Source organism: Aegilops tauschii, chromosome 2 (assembly GCF_002575655.3).
Source record: "Aegilops tauschii subsp. strangulata cultivar AL8/78 chromosome 2, Aet v6.0, whole genome shotgun sequence".
Taxonomy (NCBI): Eukaryota; Viridiplantae; Streptophyta; class Magnoliopsida; order Poales; family Poaceae; genus Aegilops; species Aegilops tauschii.
The window spans coordinates 368,187,159-368,206,988 of record NC_053036.3 but is presented as its reverse complement, the minus strand read 5'-3'; positions in this window follow the sequence as shown (position 1 = coordinate 368,206,988).

Here is a 19,830-nt window from a genome sequence, read left to right as displayed (position 1 = left end):
TAAATATTGAATTGAGGACCATGCATGTCTTACATTTTACTCCCTTCGTTCCTAAATATTAGTCTTTTAGAGATTTCAAATGGAATGCCACATACGAATGTATATAGACATATTTTAGAGTGTAGATTCACTCATTTTGCTCCGTATGTAGTCACTTGCTGAAATCTTTAAAAGACTAATATTTAGGAACAGAAGGAGTGTTTCTGAATTCGTGTCATACATGCATGGTTTGGAAAAATAGATGCACTATACTTATTGGATTGTTGTTGTGTTCGTGTGTGTGTGTGTGTGTGTGGTCATATGCTTGATACATACAAAGTTTTCTCACCACCATACCGTTCATCTTTTAAATTTGAATTTGCAATGAAAAACTTACTAGGGATACCCTGAAATGTGAAATCCACGTTGAGATCACCATATCACAAACTCACTCTAATTCAAGAACTCGTCATAAATCAATTACCACGTTGAGATTACTATTTGCAAGGAAAATACGGGCATTGTAATACACATAGATTCGTTCGGCAATTTAAAAGATTCCTTTCGTATTCTCGAATGGTAGGACCCAACAGCGTACCATCCAGACTTTGGCTCATGTTGATCCTAAAAAAACCAGGCTCGTGTCCTTCTGGTGGCGTGCGTGGTACGCACATTAGCCAACCCCAACCAGTCGAGCCTCCGCGTTTTGAGTCAAAATATCTGGCGGCCAGAATTCCAGCCCTAGGAAAATCCCCTCATGTCCCCGGTCCATAAGACTACCGATGAACAATGGAGGGATGCTTCAGTAACTAGACAACGTTACCTATCGTGCCGAGCACGGTTCAATTCCTCGGTTGCCGCTACCCAAGGTCACCCATCAACTGCATTGCCTAGTACTACTACTACACCAGGATGAGCACAGAATTGAGCCCGTTTGTTCGTGCCTACAAGTACTTGAGTTAATATATCAGGCAATGCACCGGGACGGAGGGATCATCCTTTTACTCTGCATATATAACTTGTTTGAAGTCTAACTAAGCAAAATGTTTGACCAAATCCTTTCTTAAGAATTACAACAGGAAAGATGTATCGCTTGAAAATTTATTGCATGATGCAGGTTATGATATTGTTTTGAATCCTCGGTTTTAAATTTCAAAAAATCCAAAAGTGACTAGGAATTCATGAAACTGAGCATGGTCACGTGATATGGCACAAATATTCCTACGTAATTTTTTCTTCAATTTGAGACAAGCTGCTTATGAGAAGTTGCACAAATGAAGAGCCAGGGTATTTTGGAACAAAGACCTGTCACGTTAAGGCGAACGCTTTCACTATTGAAACCATGGGCATTTACGTGCCGCCACGAGTCCTGCTTCTCATCGGCAGGTGCCGTCCGAGCAAGCGTGTGAGTCGACGGGAGGCGTGCAAGCAGACCGCTGCGCCGGCTGACAGGGAGGCGTGCGAGCAGACCGCTGCGCAGGCTCAACAAGAGGCGAGCCCTTTGACCAGGCTCCGCCGCCGACCTTCGTCCCAACTACTCCCACTTTTAATGTCGCCGGCGCCGTAGTTTAAAATCAACCCCGCACTACTCGGTATCGCTACAATCTTCTCTCTTCCCCTCCGATTCTCCTGTCGTCTACCTCCAACCAGCCTGACCTAACCGTACGCCATGCCGCATCACGATGGTCTGCCCTTAGTCTTCCAGTTTCCTGAGGAAGACACCCAGCCAGAGTCTCAAGAACATAAGGCACTTTGGGACGAGCTTGAACCGGCCTTGCCGGAAGACGCCGCTCCTGTCCCCGCTCCCGTTCTGGCTCCCGTCGCCCTGACTGCGCCAACGCCCATCCCCGTGGCATTGATGGGCTGGGAGCCGCACATTGTCGCCGAGCTTGATGCCACGGGGTTCCACGAGGTCCCCACTGACTTTCACGCACCCGTGCACCTGCCAGCGCATGCGCCTGCACGTGCACTAATGCGCACGCCCGTGCCGGTGCCCGTGCACCTGCCAGCGCATGTGCTTGCGCGTGCACTGACGTGCGCGCCCGTGCCGGTGCCCGTGCACACGAATGTCTCCACTACACCGTTGCCAGCACCTGTCCCCGCGCGGGTGCCAGTGCCCCCCTCAGTGGCATGGATGGCCGCCGTCGACCGCTTCCTTGCACCAACGCCAGTCGCCTCCTCCTGCCAGTTGACTCACTCCTGGAGACCGAAGTCCAGAACATTGTGGCGTTCCTTGAAGCTAGGGCCAACGTCCAGGAGTACACCAACAATGGCACAAGACACCGCCGTCGTCGTCACCGTCGGTCAGTGGCTCAACGACACACAGAGCACGGCAGAGGAGCCGCTTCCCACCGCAAGACGCCCCCGCCGCCGCCGCGTAATCTAAATTTGCCATGAAAATCGTTGGGATTGCCATGCTTAAAATCCGAACGTTTATCATTTCCATTTATTTTAGGTCGATCATTGTATGAATGTAAAGTCGGAGTCAGACTGAATGAAATCTATGTTTTGATCGATTGAATGTTCTGCTAGAGCCATATCAAATTAAATATAAAGCATCATCAAGCCACACGTATTCCTTCTCATCCAACGACCTAGACTGCTTCAGTGTCGAGCGCTCGACATGTTTAGCGTGTAGTTAATTTCATGCCAAAATAGTGCTAATCACATAATAACACGCAAATAATATCCTACTTAATATCGCATGCACTTAATATACTTCCAAATTAATGTGCATTGCACGTACACATTGACTAGAACTACTAGTACGTGAAACTGGTGCCGTAACTTGTGAACGCATCCAGATATGGTCAACGGCAACATCGCCCGCGAGTTCTTCGTGTTTGCCCGTGCGTCTAAACACAGAAGGGGAGGAGAGAGAGAGCACACATGGAACCCACCAGTAAGTGAAGGCAAATAGTACGTGCTAACGAGTCGGTCCCACTAATGTACTAAAAATAATATTACATGTTATCCATTAAATAGCCTGTGGTAATATAAAAACATTATATGAACAAAGGGAGGTACAACAAACATTGTTGTTCTACGTATGTTGTCTATTGACGTGCGGCTTGAAGGCCCTAGTCGCATGTTCGATCCTCGTCCTTTATTTTTTAATTTTTATATGGGTCCAAATTTGTTTCATGACAGGTGGGTCCCTCGGTGTGTAGTTTGTAGCACTTTAAGTTCTGGGTCGGAATTTGTTCCATTCCACCTGGACTATCGGTGTGTAGTTTTGTAGCTTATTTGTAATAATTAAAGAGAACAACAGAGTTTTTTGCAATAATACCATGGTGTGACATTGAAGGCGAGAAAGGACGTGCGAGAGAGCGATGACCGAGCCAGAGGGAAATCAATTGGGGGAGGTGCGGGGGTTGCAACGGTGTTTGGAGTAGTTGTGGGCCGAACGCTACAAAAATATAATCTAAACCCACCAGAATAAATGCCTACACAAATTAATCCAAGGTTGGAGTCCCCCTCACAATGTAAATAGCTCCGACTTTGCGAGGGATGGAGAGGTAGCTTCAATGTGTGGAAGATACGGCGTGAGAAAGCGAGGTCAATCGAGAGACATATAGATAGAGAGACAAAGTGAGTGTGGTCCGACATTCATTGAAAAGATATATATGCTCTGGAGAGATATTGTCTGATTGAGCTTTTGAGAAGGATGAGGGCTATAAGATAGATCTTGAGAGAGGATCGAGTCACATACATGTAGATATATTTTGTGCGTGGGAGGAAGCCAGGTCAATCGATTACATATATAAAGTGAGAGAGATTGAGCGGGTGTGAGTCGTTGTGCGATCGAAAGAGTGAGACGGGTTGGAGAGAGTGACCTAGATAGACAATGTGCGTGAGAGAGTATACAATATGAATATGTCGAATTGGGCTCAAACATGGAGATATATCGTTTGTGTCCGAGAAAGAGCGAGGTCAATCGAGACATACAAAGAGAGAGAGAGAGAGAGAGAGAGGGAGGGAGGGAGAGAGAGAGATTGAGCGAGCGTGGCCCGCCATGAGGTCGAAAGAGTGGGGGCGGCTTGGATGTACTGACCTAGATAGACAATCTGCATGAGAGAGTATAGAGTGTGTCGATCGAGGCCCGAACAGGGAGATATATCATTTGTGTGTGAAATAAAACGAGGTTAATCGAGACACAGATAAAGAGAGCGAGATTGAGCGAGTGTGGCCCGCCGTGCGGAAGAAAGAGTGAGACAGTCTCAAGGGAGTGACCTAGATAGACAACGTGCGTGCATGCGCACGAGAGGTTGGGGTGCTAGATAGGCAATGCATGTATCTAGCGAGAGAGGGTGGGAGGGAGAGAGAGAGAGCTCGGCATGGGGTGGAATGGCGGGTGTGTGAGGTAAATACATTTGGTAACAAAGTGTAAAAGGGGGTTGTGTAGTTGAGAGAGTTAGAGATCGAAACATGGAGAGAAAGAATGAACGTGTGTCGGAAACCGATAGCTTCCTAAGGTGGTTAGGAGAGGAAGATTGACCGATACATGAAGTATGTAGGGTGTGTGCCGAGGGGGGGGGCTAAAAACAACATTTGAATGTAGATAGTACGAGACTTAATATCGATGTTTCAATTCGGTGTACATTGTAAGATTTGAACTGAGGACCATGCATATGGGTAATTATTTTGAATTCGTGCCATACTAGGTTTGGAAAAGTTCACATTGACTCAATTGTTGTGCTATTTTGTAGGTCATATGTTTGAATCCATCCAAAGTTTTCTCACTACCATGGTGTTCATCATATACATATGAATTTGTATTAAAAAAGTAGCGTGGATACCGTGAAATGAGAAATCCACATTAGAATTGGAGATCGCTATGTGACACATACTCTAATTCAAATAACTAATTATGTGACACACACTCTAATCCACGTTAGCGTGGATACCGTTTCATTTTTTTTAAATAAATCCTCATTAATTAATTTATAGTATCTCGTTTCAAATGACTAATTATTTGCAAGGAAAACACGGGCATGGTAATACATACAGATTTGTTTGCAAATGAAAGAAGATTCGTTTGCATTCTCAAATGTAGGCGCACCATGAAGACTAGGGTCATGTCGTGGTGGTCACGTGTGTCGTACGGACGCTTAGCACCCAGCCACCCACCCCCTACCTCCCTCCCCCCTCCCCCCCCCAAAAAAAGAACGACGACAAAATAAGTTCGCACTTCCACGTTTCGGATTGAAATATCTGGCGGCCCCAATTCTAGCCCTGCAAAATCTCCCTTCTCCACCATCCCTTTCCGCGCCCAGATTGCTCAAATCCCTAATTCGCCGCCAACCCAAGCAAAGTTCGAATAGCCCCTCATCTCGTCTCTTTCCCCACCTCTGTGCCGGACGACGACGACGACGAAGACGACGGTCGCGCTTCACCACTGCACCGGAGCTACCTCATCTACGCCCTCGTCCACCGCACCGGGTGGTCCACTGACAACGTCGGCCGCCGCAACCGACGTGCCTCACAGACACCGACTTCCACCGCATCAGGTGCGCTTCACCGACGCCGTCTCCCACCTCACCGGGGCTACTTCACCGAGCACATCGTCGCACCTCCGCCCCCGAGGCCGTTGGGGCTTCACCAACGGTCTCGTCCACCGCATCGTAGCGCTCCGCTGCCACTCAAGATCTGCATCCGTGCGCGGCCAGCCAACGCCAGCGCATCACCCTCAACGGCTCTGAAGTGACCAGCACTCTAGCTAGGCGAGCATGCCCAAACGCCGGCCCGAACTAGGTATCCACACATCAGTCCCTTGTGCACTGTTCCGACGATGTTTGGATATCCTTTCACTGCTCTCTTAGCTTACACGCCTATGCAACTCTAACTTTAACTCTTATTTCTTCTGGAGATATCATTTGAAACAAGCAAAACCATTTTTTAGTGAAGCATGACAGTGCTACGAGATCTGGTACACATCCTGCCCACCCGTATAACCTTGTAAGTATCTGTCCTCCGGTAAAACAGCAAGGTCGATTCCTCTTATTTGATCAACCATTCGCCGTGTCAAAAATGCAGAGGGGGGTGCAAGGAGCACAAGGCATGCACATCCAAGCAAGTGGTAACACGGACTTGTACATGGAACATCCCAAGCGCAAGCAGAGCTGCAGTGAGCCTGTACAACGAGCTAGCGTAAGTCCCTGCATTTAATTAATTCGTACTGGCCAGTGTGTATGATTTGTGTGCAGTGGCGGATCCACGAATTCAAGTTACCAGGGGCGAACATTTAACTTAAAAAATACGAAGGCACTTGCACTCCGGAAATCAACATAACTTGAGAAATGTGAAGCTACATGCACTTTGAAAACCAGCTAATGATCCAAAGTAGTTCAGATTATAAAACACTAAATGATGTAAGCACCAAAAAACACAAAATGCAACATGGTGTACAAGGACTACTAACATGGTCTGTACCCTCTTGAATTATTCGTTCTCTGGCTGAAAATATCAAAGTGTAATTGCACCTATAACCAGTGCGCAAACTGCATACCAATGTATCTATCTCGCACAAGTATGCCAATAGTTTCAAACAACAGATTAGAAAATTATTTATGCTACGTTGTCATGATACGGGGACTTTCTGGTAGATGGCCTCGACGTTTCCTCAAGCCATGAAAATGTACTATAATTTGCCTGTCATCAATGCCTGCAAATCTCTATGTCTCTCTCAACATAGCAGATCATCATTAGACACTAAATCCTTCAATGGGAGCTTGCAAAATGCTTGCATTAGATCCCTCATTAGACACTATATGTTCATCACTAGGAGCATGTAAATTTTTTGCATCAAATCCTTCATTAGCGGTCTGTTCATTAGACACTTCAGGCTCAAGAACTGCATGAGCTTGTATGTTTGCACTGGAAACTTGATTAGATACATCAGATTCAGTCAGTTCAGTATTGATTGGGGGACTTATAAAACAAGAAGAAATTGGTTTGATTTTCTCATAGATTGCCTACATACAAGCAGTTTTACAACACCGTCAGGTTTAACTATTGGCTAGAAATTGAACAGTTGAATTAGATATAATCAGGGATGTGATGTACGTGCTCGTTGCGCATGCTGCTCTTGCAAGCTGCGACTGTCCGTTTGCGCAAGCTCGATGCCATGCCCGTGTTGCCGCCGCTGCCTCAACGCAGGCCACGCAGGGTTGGATCTTCTTCTTCTTGTCCTTCCATTCGCTTGAAGCCCGGTGACCGCCCTCCAATGAGGGCACGAGGAAGTGTTGTGTCGGTCTGTCCAGCGGCGGCTAAGTTAGGAGCGAACCAGACTGGAGGCTGGAGCGAACGAATTGGGATTTTTCTTGCTGTCGATCGATATGGGAGGCGCTCGTTTGGGCCACGAGCCTGCTATAGGGTCTGCCTTGCACTTCCGTTATTGGCCCATCCAAATTGAAACGTTTTTTTTTATTTTTTACATTGCCTGCTCGTGCGTTGGGACGAACAAAACTAGCCTGGGCCAACCTGGATGACTCAAACTAGGTGCACACTTTCCAGCCACCCGAGGCGGCCGCCCATACCAGCCCCTATGGTGGTGTCGCCCCTTTTTGCGTGTATGATTGGGGTAGTGAAAAATATTCCAGTGGCGCTTTTGATTTACCCACAGAATGGTTGAATTGCTTGTTTCTATGAACTGAGTTCGCCAATAATGTAAAGGATGCCAATCTTTTCATCCTATTGTAGATTGCTTAGATCTCGATATGCCAAATGTAATCGCATGAAATATACAGTAAAAGCCAGTGTGATGTGTGTGGCTACAACTAGTCTGACTACACATCCTCATATAACATATCAAGGATGCACCATCTTACCAGATTAACCATTCGACTTACCAATGCAGTGTGGGAAGAAAGAAGTATTGGGACTGCGTATCCAAACAATTGATGCCATGGAATCCTTCGTAGAACCTTGTAAGCGAAAAAGAAGTTGCAGTGTGCCTGTACAAAGAGCTAGCGTAAGTTCAGTTACCTGCTTCTCTGAATTTTAGTTAGCCACTTATTGCAAAATTGTTCAATTACGTTGCTTGGCTTAATTTAGTTTGCTACTGATTACATAATGCCATAGCCTATTAATCCTATTATAGACTGCGCCTATCTATGTGCTTGATACTTACTGTTAAGAATTACCTGTTTGCCTGAACTTAAATAGCTACTTAAGCACGTAGATAGCTGGTCATATGTACTTCTAGGGTGCAGCAGAATTCACGTTCTGATACCCTGTTTGTTTAAATGGTTTGCTGTTATCACTTGTTGCACTAGTAAATGTTTGCATGTTCATAGATAGACAACTATCAGGTTTATATGAGGGACACCATCTTTTTAACTTATATATGTGTTGGAATCATTTCGCTTACATCAAAGAAATTTACAGATGCCTGTGTTGCTGGTAAACGGTACCGACTTGTTACTTTAATACGTTGCCAAGAACTTGTTAGTTTTACTAGTTCATGTGTAATTAAATACGTTGCCAAAACTGGTTAGTTTTACTAGTTTGATGTTAGTTTCTTATGGCTCTTGCAAAACTTTATTTATTGATTGCTAACATTCAAGTTTGTAGGATCCAACTGAAACTCCATTGGCACAACAAGTATGTTTTCAGAAACTTCCTTGTTTACCTGGTTTGCTGCTGTAACTTGTTGTTGTAATCATCTTACCAACTTCAAGTTTTCAGGACCAATTGGAAGTCCAATTGCACAGCAGGTACATTTTCAAAAATATATTTGTGAAACAGGTTTACTGCTGTAACTTGTTGCTCTAATCAAGTTACTGACTACTCAACTTTTCAGGATCCAAGAGAAACTCCAATGCCACAACAGGTTCCTTTTGCAAAACTTGTTTTTTTAACTGCTTTGCTGCTGCAACCGGTTGCTCTAATCACGTTACTGGCTACTCAACTTTTCAGGATCCAAGAGAAACGACAATGCCACAATAGGTACCTTTTGCAAAACTTGTTTGTTTAACTGCTTTGCTGCTGCAACAACCGGTTACAATGATGTTAATAACTACTTTTCAGCATCCAATTGAAACTCTTTAATTCCTTGTTTGTTTAACTGGTTTGCTGTTATAACTCCCAGTTGAGATGTTTTGCTAACTTCAACTTTTCGAAATGCAATCGGAACTTTAATGGCAAAATAGGTTAGCCCAAGATCAAAGAGCGAGGTCCCCATGGATGTTGTATCATCCCACAGCAGTGGCACCTGCCCAATCGTGCATCATGAATTACCAACTGCTGATGCTCTAGAGGTTAAACTAGTGGTAGAAAGAGACTCTGCTTCCACACTTAGAGATGAAGTTGACATGTTGAGGAAGCAAACAGCACAATCACAAGCAGTACTCAAGACAACCATTAAATATTTGGTAGATTTCAAAACGAAGCAAGCTGAGACTGACCGCATTGTTAAGGTCCTGAAGCAAAAAAGGAAATTAAATTCCCACTTGGTAAATCATAGGTGAAATGTTCTTTCCATCGTTGAGTAACCTTTGTGTTGTTTGTTCATGTAATCGATCAAACCATTTGTTTTAGAGATCATGTAATAATTGTTTTTTGTTTTTTGGTTTGTAATTTTATTTGAGCACAAGTCTGTATTAATTGATAAGACTCGGAGACATTTCATTTTGATTGTTGTGCCAGACCTACAAATATGCCAATCGGGCTGAATGTGCATTCAGCAATAATAGTAGTATAGATGGACCATAAGTGGCACGCATCCGAAAGGGCCAAGATGTTGTACTAGATTCTCTAAAAAAAGGATGCTCTTCTAGCAAAAAAAAGTACAGCGGCCTGGCTTATGTATGTTAGTTGATATTATTGATCCATATCTATAAGTGTTTATTTGTCTGTTAGTTTTGTACATTCTTGGTTGATTGACTCGGTATTTGAATCTTGATACATCACTTGTGTACATATCTAAATGGGACTACACATTATGCTGTGTGTGACATTTGAGTTGGACATAAAGTGTTCCAAATATTCGAATTCACCTTAAACTGGATTCTAGCTTCTGAATTCGAGTATCGGCATTTGTAAATCATATTCATATATGACCGTGGAATACATCTTTGTCGTGCTTTTGAAGATATATAAAAACACATAGAATGATTTATAAAGATTCGTATAGGAATACAAAACGGATTTGAATTTAGTTGCCAGGGTAAACGTGGATACTTATTGTCCCAAGATTCGACAGAAGCGGCAAAATGTCCACTCCCATGTCGGCTGCTCGAATCCAAGTGTTTGGGAGATGGAAATTACTGTCTACCCCTTACACGGACAATCCATCGGCCCGATTTCCACTGCTCTCAATAGGGGCAGGTTAGTAACTTCAATTAGACGTGACACGACCACCACTGAGCCCATTCCAACACGGCGGGCGCCAAACATGGGCGGCAAAACACCTTTGATTCAAGCTCGTCCGAAAGACCTCTATTTCTCCCTCCATTTCCCCATTCATACACGGTGGGTGGCAAAACAAACTCGACTCGGCTGAAATCGATGTAGGCAAATATTTTCAATAGGGGCAGGTTTGTAACTTCACTCAGACGTGGCATAGCCGCCCTACCTGTCAGCCCCATTCATACACCGTGGGCGCCAACCATGGGCACCAAAACACCCTCTCCTCACCCGAAATCGCTCTGGGCAAATATTGGCGAGATGCGAGATTGCCGTCCTATCCCCAACCGACGCAACGTCCAAATTTTAAACGGGGGCTAAATTCGTAACTTTCCCATATTCCAGACAGGCACGTCCCAAAAACATGGTTCCCCGTACCTCTCCCTCCATTTTCCCATTCATACACCATCCGCGCTAGAACACCATCCCCACACCAGCCTCCTCCGTCTGCCACCCCATCCATCACCGCCGTCCTCCACCCCATCCATCGACACCGTCCTCCACCATGCCGGAGCGCCTACCAAGACTGCGTCGTCCACCGCTAGAGATGGACGTTTCTCAGCCAAGGTGACAGACCAAGAGCTTTGCATCGCGTCCTCTCGCTTCATCGGCGCCATCGTCCTCTTTGTCAGGGCCGCTCACACGACCTTCTCTTCCACCGCAACGGGACTTATCCCCCGATGCACCCGTCTACCATCGCAGATCTACTTCAACGCCACCGACAGCCATCGCACCCCCGATGCCTGCACGGTGCCGCAAGAGAGGTGGTACTTCATATCTCCTCAACTTTTTGATCTCAACCAGAAAATAGATCGTAACTTGGTTACTGTACTTTCTTTTCAGCTCTTAGAATTTAGTTCTTAGTTCGAATCAAACAATGGATGCTAAATAGCATTTCTCCGGTTTGTAGTTTTAAATCTGCCATGGCACAGTCATAATAGGGTTTAATTGATCATGTTGGTTCCGTGGTGGTTTCTTTAATAGAAAACGGAGGCGAAACCCTCTTTTGCTCAAAAAAATGCTTAGGGTCCCCCTTTTATGATCACTATACGATCAGCATACGTGCTTCGTGTCATAATAGCACTGCTCCACCCATCAAGCTAAACAAGCTTAGTTGTTCAAATACGAATTTGATATTATTAAAACAGAGTCTTTTAATTGGTCAGCTAAATGTTCCTAATTTAGTTTTGAAAATGCATGTTCGCCGCTCGGGTGTGTATCTCTACAGGGTGCCCACGGTGGGCCGCGGCCCACCCTGGGATTTTGGGTTGGCCCAGGCCCTGATTCCCCTCTGTTCTGCTGCGCGCTTCCGATCTCTACTCGCCCCCAGTCGCCTGCCTCGCTAGCGACTTGCCGTCCCCGGACGGCATGACTCTAGGAGGAGACGCCGGACTAACAGGAGGTCAGGAGCCGCTCGCCCAATAGCGTCACCGCTGCCCGGGCGCGCCACTGTGCCTAGCTTCCCAGTCCGTTCAGGGCTCAGGCGTGCAACACCCACTAAGCCAACCCAATTTATCCTTAGATACGTCCTCAACACTCAGAAGCCACTCCTCAACACCCATTTTCTAATTGATTCATTACTCATTAGGCAGGACTGTCATTAGGGTCTGTTGTGTGCTGAGTGCTACCTACACTTAATGGTTCAGATGTATTTCAGTAATCTTTAGTACCTGTAAAGTTCATAGGGTTTCAAAATTCCGGCCCTAGGAACAGACACTAGTCATTTTGGATTGTTGGGCATAGTGACATTGACCCAGATTACTACTGCATGCCAGGTTTGTTGACAATTTTACTTGTCTTTCTTACTCATTCGATATGATATCCAATTATTCACGTTGATTAGTTGCAAATAATAAGTGCTAGAAAAACTTCTTGATTCAGATTTTGGACGGTCTCTTACTGCAGTTACAATTCTGCATACTTGTCCTAGTAAGCTCACAAGTAAATGATTGATTCACTACATCTATGATTGCCTTGTCATATTTGTTGTCAATATTCTTTTAGGGTGGACCACCCTGTTTCAAAATACTAGAACCGTAGACATGAGTGAATAGTATTTCTCTGTGTGATCTCTTCCATCATGTGTGGGCAACGAACAATGCATTGTATAGAAAGAAAGTGTCATTTCCATCTTTTACATAGACTACACTCTTTTACATGGAATACAATCTGCCTACTTGCTTTGTGTCGCACTACCAGCACTCTACCCTTGAAGCTAAACATTATGCCACTCATAATTCCTTAGTTTATTTGTTCAAATACGAATTTGATATGATTCTAATGTTCCTACTTCAGTTTTGAAATGTGTGTCTGCCTGTTATAGAGACATAAGAGGTTTGTATTTCTGTGTGTGATCTGGTCAGCACGGTTGGGGGTAAACTTTGCATATGCAGGGGTTTATAGGGAGACACTCTTTGAGTTGAATCCGCAATGCATTCCATAGATAATCTGACTACTTTTTATGTTTACATGAATCTCAGATTCTGAACAGCATCATAATGATTATGAGCTTGCGCGCATGAAAAGAATAAAGCAGAACAATGCCATGGCTGTCAAACTTGGCATTAAGGGACTAAAATCGAGTCTGGATGCAATGCAATGCAAATGCTCTCGACCTACAGATTCATGCTCGGAATATGATCCTAACAGTGATTCTGAGCTAGAGGGAGACCTAAGTCAATGTAGCTCCCTAGTGGAGGAGTCAGAGGCAGATGCCCTATCTTATTCACCCATCAAGGTGCTTGCTCTAACTTTCCAAGGTTATATTGGCCGCATATATCTTGCAACTGATGCTTTACATTGCTTCTACTTTGTTGCACTGCCATTAGCCTAGTTTAGACATCGTGTATGTGAATACGCCCTGCCTATCCATTTTCAGTACATATTCCATCTGTCATCATACCATATTTATCCATTCAAATGATGTTCTTGTGTATCAGACGTTCAAAAGGAAGAGGGCGGTTCCTGATCGCGGAGGAGCACGAGCAAAGTATTTGGAAAAGGTAGTGACACCTGATAAATCAAATAGCCCATTAGGAGTAGTTGCAATATCACCTGACCCACAAAACACCCCAACTCTAGCAGACTCTAGCCCTACTACACTGGTCATTTCTGATGCCCCAACTCAGCAGACCCCAACTGCAGCAAAGAATATGATGATGCCAATTGACATAGCACCATCTCTATGACGCAAAACCCCCATTCCAGCAAAGAGTACACCGAATCCAGTTGCCAAATCCCCTGTCGAACTAGAGAGAGCCCCAATTGCAGCAAATAGGACCACTGTTCCATTTCTTCCCAGTTTAGAAGACGAAGCTTATATTGTTGTTAGGAACTTTGTGCACATCTTTCCTTCATGGAAAGATTATACCGCAGACACAGAACAATTTCCAATCTTCCTCCGCAACTTACGCGTAAGTAATGTACTAATGTTATTCATGGTAATTACTGCATATGTTTCTGCTGACAGAAGACATAAGATTTCATTCTTTTAAATAGGCGAGGACCAAACTAGATTGTCAAGACGAGCAAGGGTTGGTTGCGCTTTTCAAGCACTCGTTGATGAAGTATCGTTCCTACCTGAGGCAAGCGCACTTCGATGGCAAGCCTCTAAACGAAATTTCTGTAAAGTCTCCGCTGCTACATTTATCAGACAGTGACTGGAATAATCTTGTTACACATTGGTCTCGTCTACAGCGTAAGGTACTGTCTATGATATCACATCACAATTTGAACTACATTTATGTATTTGCCTTAACGTCTCACTTGTACCAAAACTGTTAGCAGAAGAACATTCATTCTCAAGGGACCACAGAATCTCACAACTATACTGCACACTGCATTGCTCTTGTGAGTACCTCTTGCCCTGTATGACCATACTTACTTTCATAGTTGTTTGATTATGTAGCATCACTGCACATGTTAGCCTCGTTATCGTCCATTTGGTGGACATTATAAGATCCGTATGCACTCTTACATAAATTTAGAATCAACCCAATGCTTTTGAAGAGGTTTAGCTCTGTAGTCCTCTTGTAAGGACTGAACGTCGTCTATCACTGTACTTACATTAACAGCTACTCCCTCCGTCCCATAATATAAGAACGTTTTGTACAGTACACCAGTGTTCAAAACACTCTTGTATTATGGGAAGAGGGATTGGTTCATTGTGTAGCATTTTGCATCTTATCTCCCTTCCCCACCATTTACTAAAAAATATCAGATCTACATTTAATCTTACCAAAAAGTTGAATACACAGACAATGCCAGTGCAGAAGTGTAGCCCATTGCTCTTTTCAGTACATTTTGTCCTGTAATGCTTGTACTTCCAGGGATTGGTAGTTGATTATGTAGCATCAATCTGCATCTTATCTTCATTATCCTCTATCCCTTCCAGTATTATCATATCTATAATTACTCTCTATAAAATGTAGAGTACAGGCAATGCTTATGAAGAAGATTATGTGCTGAAATTCTTGAGTTATCCTTCCCTTGACATGGAGAAGGGCATTATAAAGCCGGTGTTAACTGTTAATGTAAGTCAGTCCTTCTAAAGCCTTTATCCTCAACTGTTGTTTAATTTGCTCATACTCCCTATCGTTTACTGTTGTTTAGTTTGCTGTTTCTATCAAAATGCATGTTCGCAAGAACCGTAAGTTCCAAGTTTTACTTGTAAAACCAAATTCCTTATTCATACCCCGCACATTACTCAATACTCCCTATATGTATGCTTGTTTTTGTGGATCTATAATCTAGTGTGTGGTGAAGCAGCCCACATTTGCACCTTGTCATCTCCTGTTTTATCTTACTGATGTGGCTGATGATATGAACAACATGCCATGCACATTAACCAAAATAGATACAATGATTGTCTTTGCCCTTCATCTATGCTTGTTATGTTGACATGGTAATCCAGTAGTGTGGTGAAGCTCCCCGCATTATGAACAATGCCAAATTATGCTATTGATATTTTGAACTTACTGTTTATTTTCTAATTTGAAATTGGATGGAATTGATAGCATAGTTATCATCTTTGTTTATACACGTGCAAAACATGTCATCTCTCTGCTTGTTTCAGGCTGATATGCCTGATGGCATGCACAAGTCTGCTGAAGGCTGTGAGACAAACCCAACATATATTGCAGCAAACAAGGCAAAACATCTTGAAGATAGCGAGACAACCCTAAAGTCTTGTCTTGATGCAGTGTTCAAGTTACTTGAGACTAGCAGTCAGACAAGCTCACAGAATTTGCTGTCTGAATCAGTTCGACTTCTTCAGTCCCAAGTTCTAGCAGAAAGGCATTCTGCAACTCAACTTCGACTTGAAGTCCTATCTCTAAGAAAGATTGCGGAGAACACCAATGAGAACCTCATTGCTAAACAACTACACCTGGAAGCTATGACCGACATGTTAGGACGGTCTCACAGCCTTGCTCAGTAGCTTGCGCAGCAGTTCCCGCGCAAGGCTAACCTTTCTTCAACTGTCTTGGAAGTTGTCTCGGTTTAGTGTTATTTTGTTACGCTGCAATGGTGCCCAGTTTTTGTAATCTGCTTCTTCGTTGCACATTATGATCACTGGTGGCGAACTTCGATGCCCAGTGGATGTAATATACCATAAATCCTTTATTGTATAGTGCAGGTTTATTCTAAGTTACTATGTCGTAATTTGTTTATTGTATAGAGTAGGTTTGTTCTTAATTCCTACTAGTTACTGCCATCATTCGCTATCTAAAAAAATCTGATGTAGTCGACCGGGCCGAAACATTTGCCTCTAACGAGCTTGGTTTTTAGCGGGCCACAATTGGGCCAGCCTGCATCTTTCTTGGGCCCGAATGGCCATTGGGGCCTTCAGACTTTGCGCCAGGCCCACAACTTACTCCGGCCTATATTCGGCCCAAATTTTAGTTGGGCCTTTTGTGGACCAAGCGCTTAGTTTGGCCCATGTAGCGTTGGGCCATTAACAGGCTGAATATTCTGCTGGCCTATTACGGCCCAGAAGAAACCATGGGCCTTTAGCAGGCCGAAATGCATGTTGGGCCTCAATTTTCACTAGTCATCGACTAGCCTTCAGCAGGCTAAAATGTAGACCGGGCCTTTCTTGGCCCAGTTATATGACGGGCCGTTACCAGGCCGAAACATATCTCGGGCCTTAGTTGGCCCACTGATATCATGGGCCTTTAACAGGCCGAAAGCTTAGTACAGGCATCAACGGGCCGAATTATACAACAGACCTTTAACAGGCCCAAAGTCACGTTGGGCTGAATTGTTGTCACCTTTATCACGGGCCGTTAGTGGGCGGGATGTCACGTCGGACCATATATGGCCCATGGGCAGCACGGGCCATTCCCAGGCCGAAAGACACACCGGGCTGAAATGGGCCCTTGTCTACATCGGGCCTCTAACAGGCCAAAAGTCACTGGGCCATAATTGGGCCCAAATATTCGGCGAACAATTAACGGGCCAGATCTGGCTTCGAGCCGTAAATGGGCCTTTATTAAACAGGTCGTTATTGGGCTGGCCCACTAGTACCTGAGTAAGTACTACGGGCCTTTGACTGGGCCGGCCTTTTTAACCTATATGGGCCTCTATTGGGCCCTGCCATGTGTCGACGTATCATAGGCGCCTCCTGTCCAATGAATGGATGACATTTGTCCCAACGGTGAGCCAACACGTGTTTCCTCCGGCCAATGAGAATTTTACACATGGAAAATCCTCATTAGTCCGGGCTGTTAGCGGGTTATCGGATCCAAAACCGGACCCAATAGCTTAACGACGACCCATTACGGTGGATGCCACGTGTCGGTCACCCTTGACGAAAGCACTTCCATGACGCGGCATTTATCGTCATGGAAGTGGACACTTCCGTGATGATAATTTTGGTAATGTCATGGAACACTTCTACGACAGCACAGGTATGACTATCTTGATTCTGTCATAAAATCATCATGGATGTACATGCATGACAAAAAACGTGACCTACTGTGACAAACACGTATCATCACAGAAGTGTATTTTTTTGTAGTGTTATAATGCTACCGCCGTTCTAAGAAAAATAAGATGCATAAAGGATAAACATCACATGCAATCAAAATATGTGACATGATATGGCCATCGTCATCTTGTGCTTTTGATCTCCATCTCCAAAGCATCGTCATGATCTCCATCGTCACCGGCTCGACACCTTGATCTCCATCGTTGCGTCGGCGTCATCTCCCCAACTATTGCTTCTACAACTATTGCTAATGCATAGCGATAAAGTAAAGCAATTACATGGCGCTTGCATTTCATATAATAATTAAGCGACAACCCTAAGGCTCCTGTCGGTTGTCGATATTAAAAAACATGATCATCTCATACAACAACATATGTCACATCACGTCTTGACCATATCACATCACAACATGCCCTGCAAAAACAAGTTAGACGCCCTCTACTTTGTTGTTGCAAGTTTTATGTGGCTGCTGCTACGGGATTCTAGCAAGAACCATTCTTACCTATGGCAAAACCACAATGGTGATTTATCAAGTTTGTTGTTTTAACCTTCTTCAAGGACAGGTCGTAGTCAAATTCGATTCAACTAAAGTAGGAGAAACAGACACCTGCCAGCCACCTTTATGCAAAACAAGTTGCATGTCAGTCGGTGGAACTGGTCTCATGTGCATGGACATATAAGGTTGGTCCGGGCCGCTTCATCCCACAATACCGCCGAATCAAAATAAGACGTTGGTGGTAAGCAGTATGACCATCACTGCCCACAACTCCTTTGTGTTCTACTCATGCATATCATCTACGCATAGACCTGGCTCGGATGCCACTGTTGGGGAATGTTGCATGGAAAACAAAAAAATTCTATGCACACGCAAGATCTATCCATGGAGATGCATAGCAACGAGAGGGGAGAGTGTTTCTACGTACCCTCATAGACCGTAAGCGGAAGCCTTTAGTAACACGGTTGATGTAGTCGAACTTCTTCGCGATCCAACCGATCGAGTACCGAACGTATGGCACCTCCGCATTCAGCACACCTTCAGCTCGGTGACGTCCTCGCCTTCTTGATCTAGCAAGACGGGAGAAGTAGTGGATGAGTTCCAGAAGCACGACGGTGTGGTGACGGTGGTGGTGATGCTATCTCCGCAGGGCTTCGCCTAAGCACTACGAAAATATGACCGAGGGATGAAACTGTGGAGAGGGGCGCCGCACACGGCTAAGAGATTGGCGTGGTGTTGTGTGGCGCCCCCTCCCACATATATAGGTGGGGGAGACGGGAGGCATCCAGGAGGCGCCCCCAAGGAGGCTGAATCCTCCTTGGGCTCCTGCCCTAGGCCGCGCCCCCCTTCCTTATTTGTGCGCGGGAGGAAGGCAGGGGGAGGTGGCGCCCCCCCCCCTTCCCTTCTCTCATGAGGAGGGGAAGGCAGGAGGGGCCAATCCTCCCCTTTTCCTTCCCCTAGGGCCATCGGCCAGGGAGAGGGGCGCACCAGCCCCTTGTGGGCTGGTGTGTTCCCTCTTTGGCCCATTAAGCCCATATAGCCTCCCGGGGCTTCCCGGAACCCCTTCTGGTGATCCAATGAATACTCGGTTCAATCCGAAAGCTTTCCGGTGTCCGAATAGCATCGTCCTATATATCAATGCTTACTCCGGACCATTCCGGAGCTCCTCGTCATGTCCGTGATCTTATCCGGGACTCCAAACAACATTCGGCCACCAAATCATATAACTCATCTAACACTATATCGTCAATGAACGTTAAGCATGCAGACCCTACGGGTTCGAGAATTATGTAGACATGACTGAGACACCTCTCTGGTCAATAACCAATAGCAGAACCTGGATGCCCATATTGGTTCCTACATATTCTACGAACATCTTTATCGGTCGAACCATTATGACAACATACGTAATTCCCTTTGTCTGTCGGTATGTTACTTGCCCGAGATTCTATCGTCGGTATCTCCATACTGACAGGATCGAGAAGAGGTGTCTAGAGGGGGGTGATTAGACCCTCAACAAAGAAAAGTAGCGGTTTTTAAGTTCTTTAAGTTAAGGTGGAGTTTTTGCACAAGCTTAAACATTCACAATACATTTCAAGCAAGCATGGCAAGAGTATATGAGCAGCGAAAAGTAAAGCATGCAAATTGCAAGAAAGTAAAGGGATGAGATTGGAATGTGCAAACGCAATTGGAGACACGGAGATTTTTAGCGTGGTTCCGATAGGTGGTGCTATCGTACATCCACGTTGGTGGAGACTTCAACCCACGAAGGGTAATGGTTGCGCGAGTCCACGGAGGGCTCCACCCACGAAGGGTCCACGAAGAAGCAACCTTGTCTATCCCACCATGGCCATCACCCACGAAGGACTTGCCTCACTTGGGTAGATCTTCAGGAAGTAGGCGATCTCCTTGCCCTTACAAACTCCTTGGTTCAACTCCACAATCTTGACGGAGGCTCCCA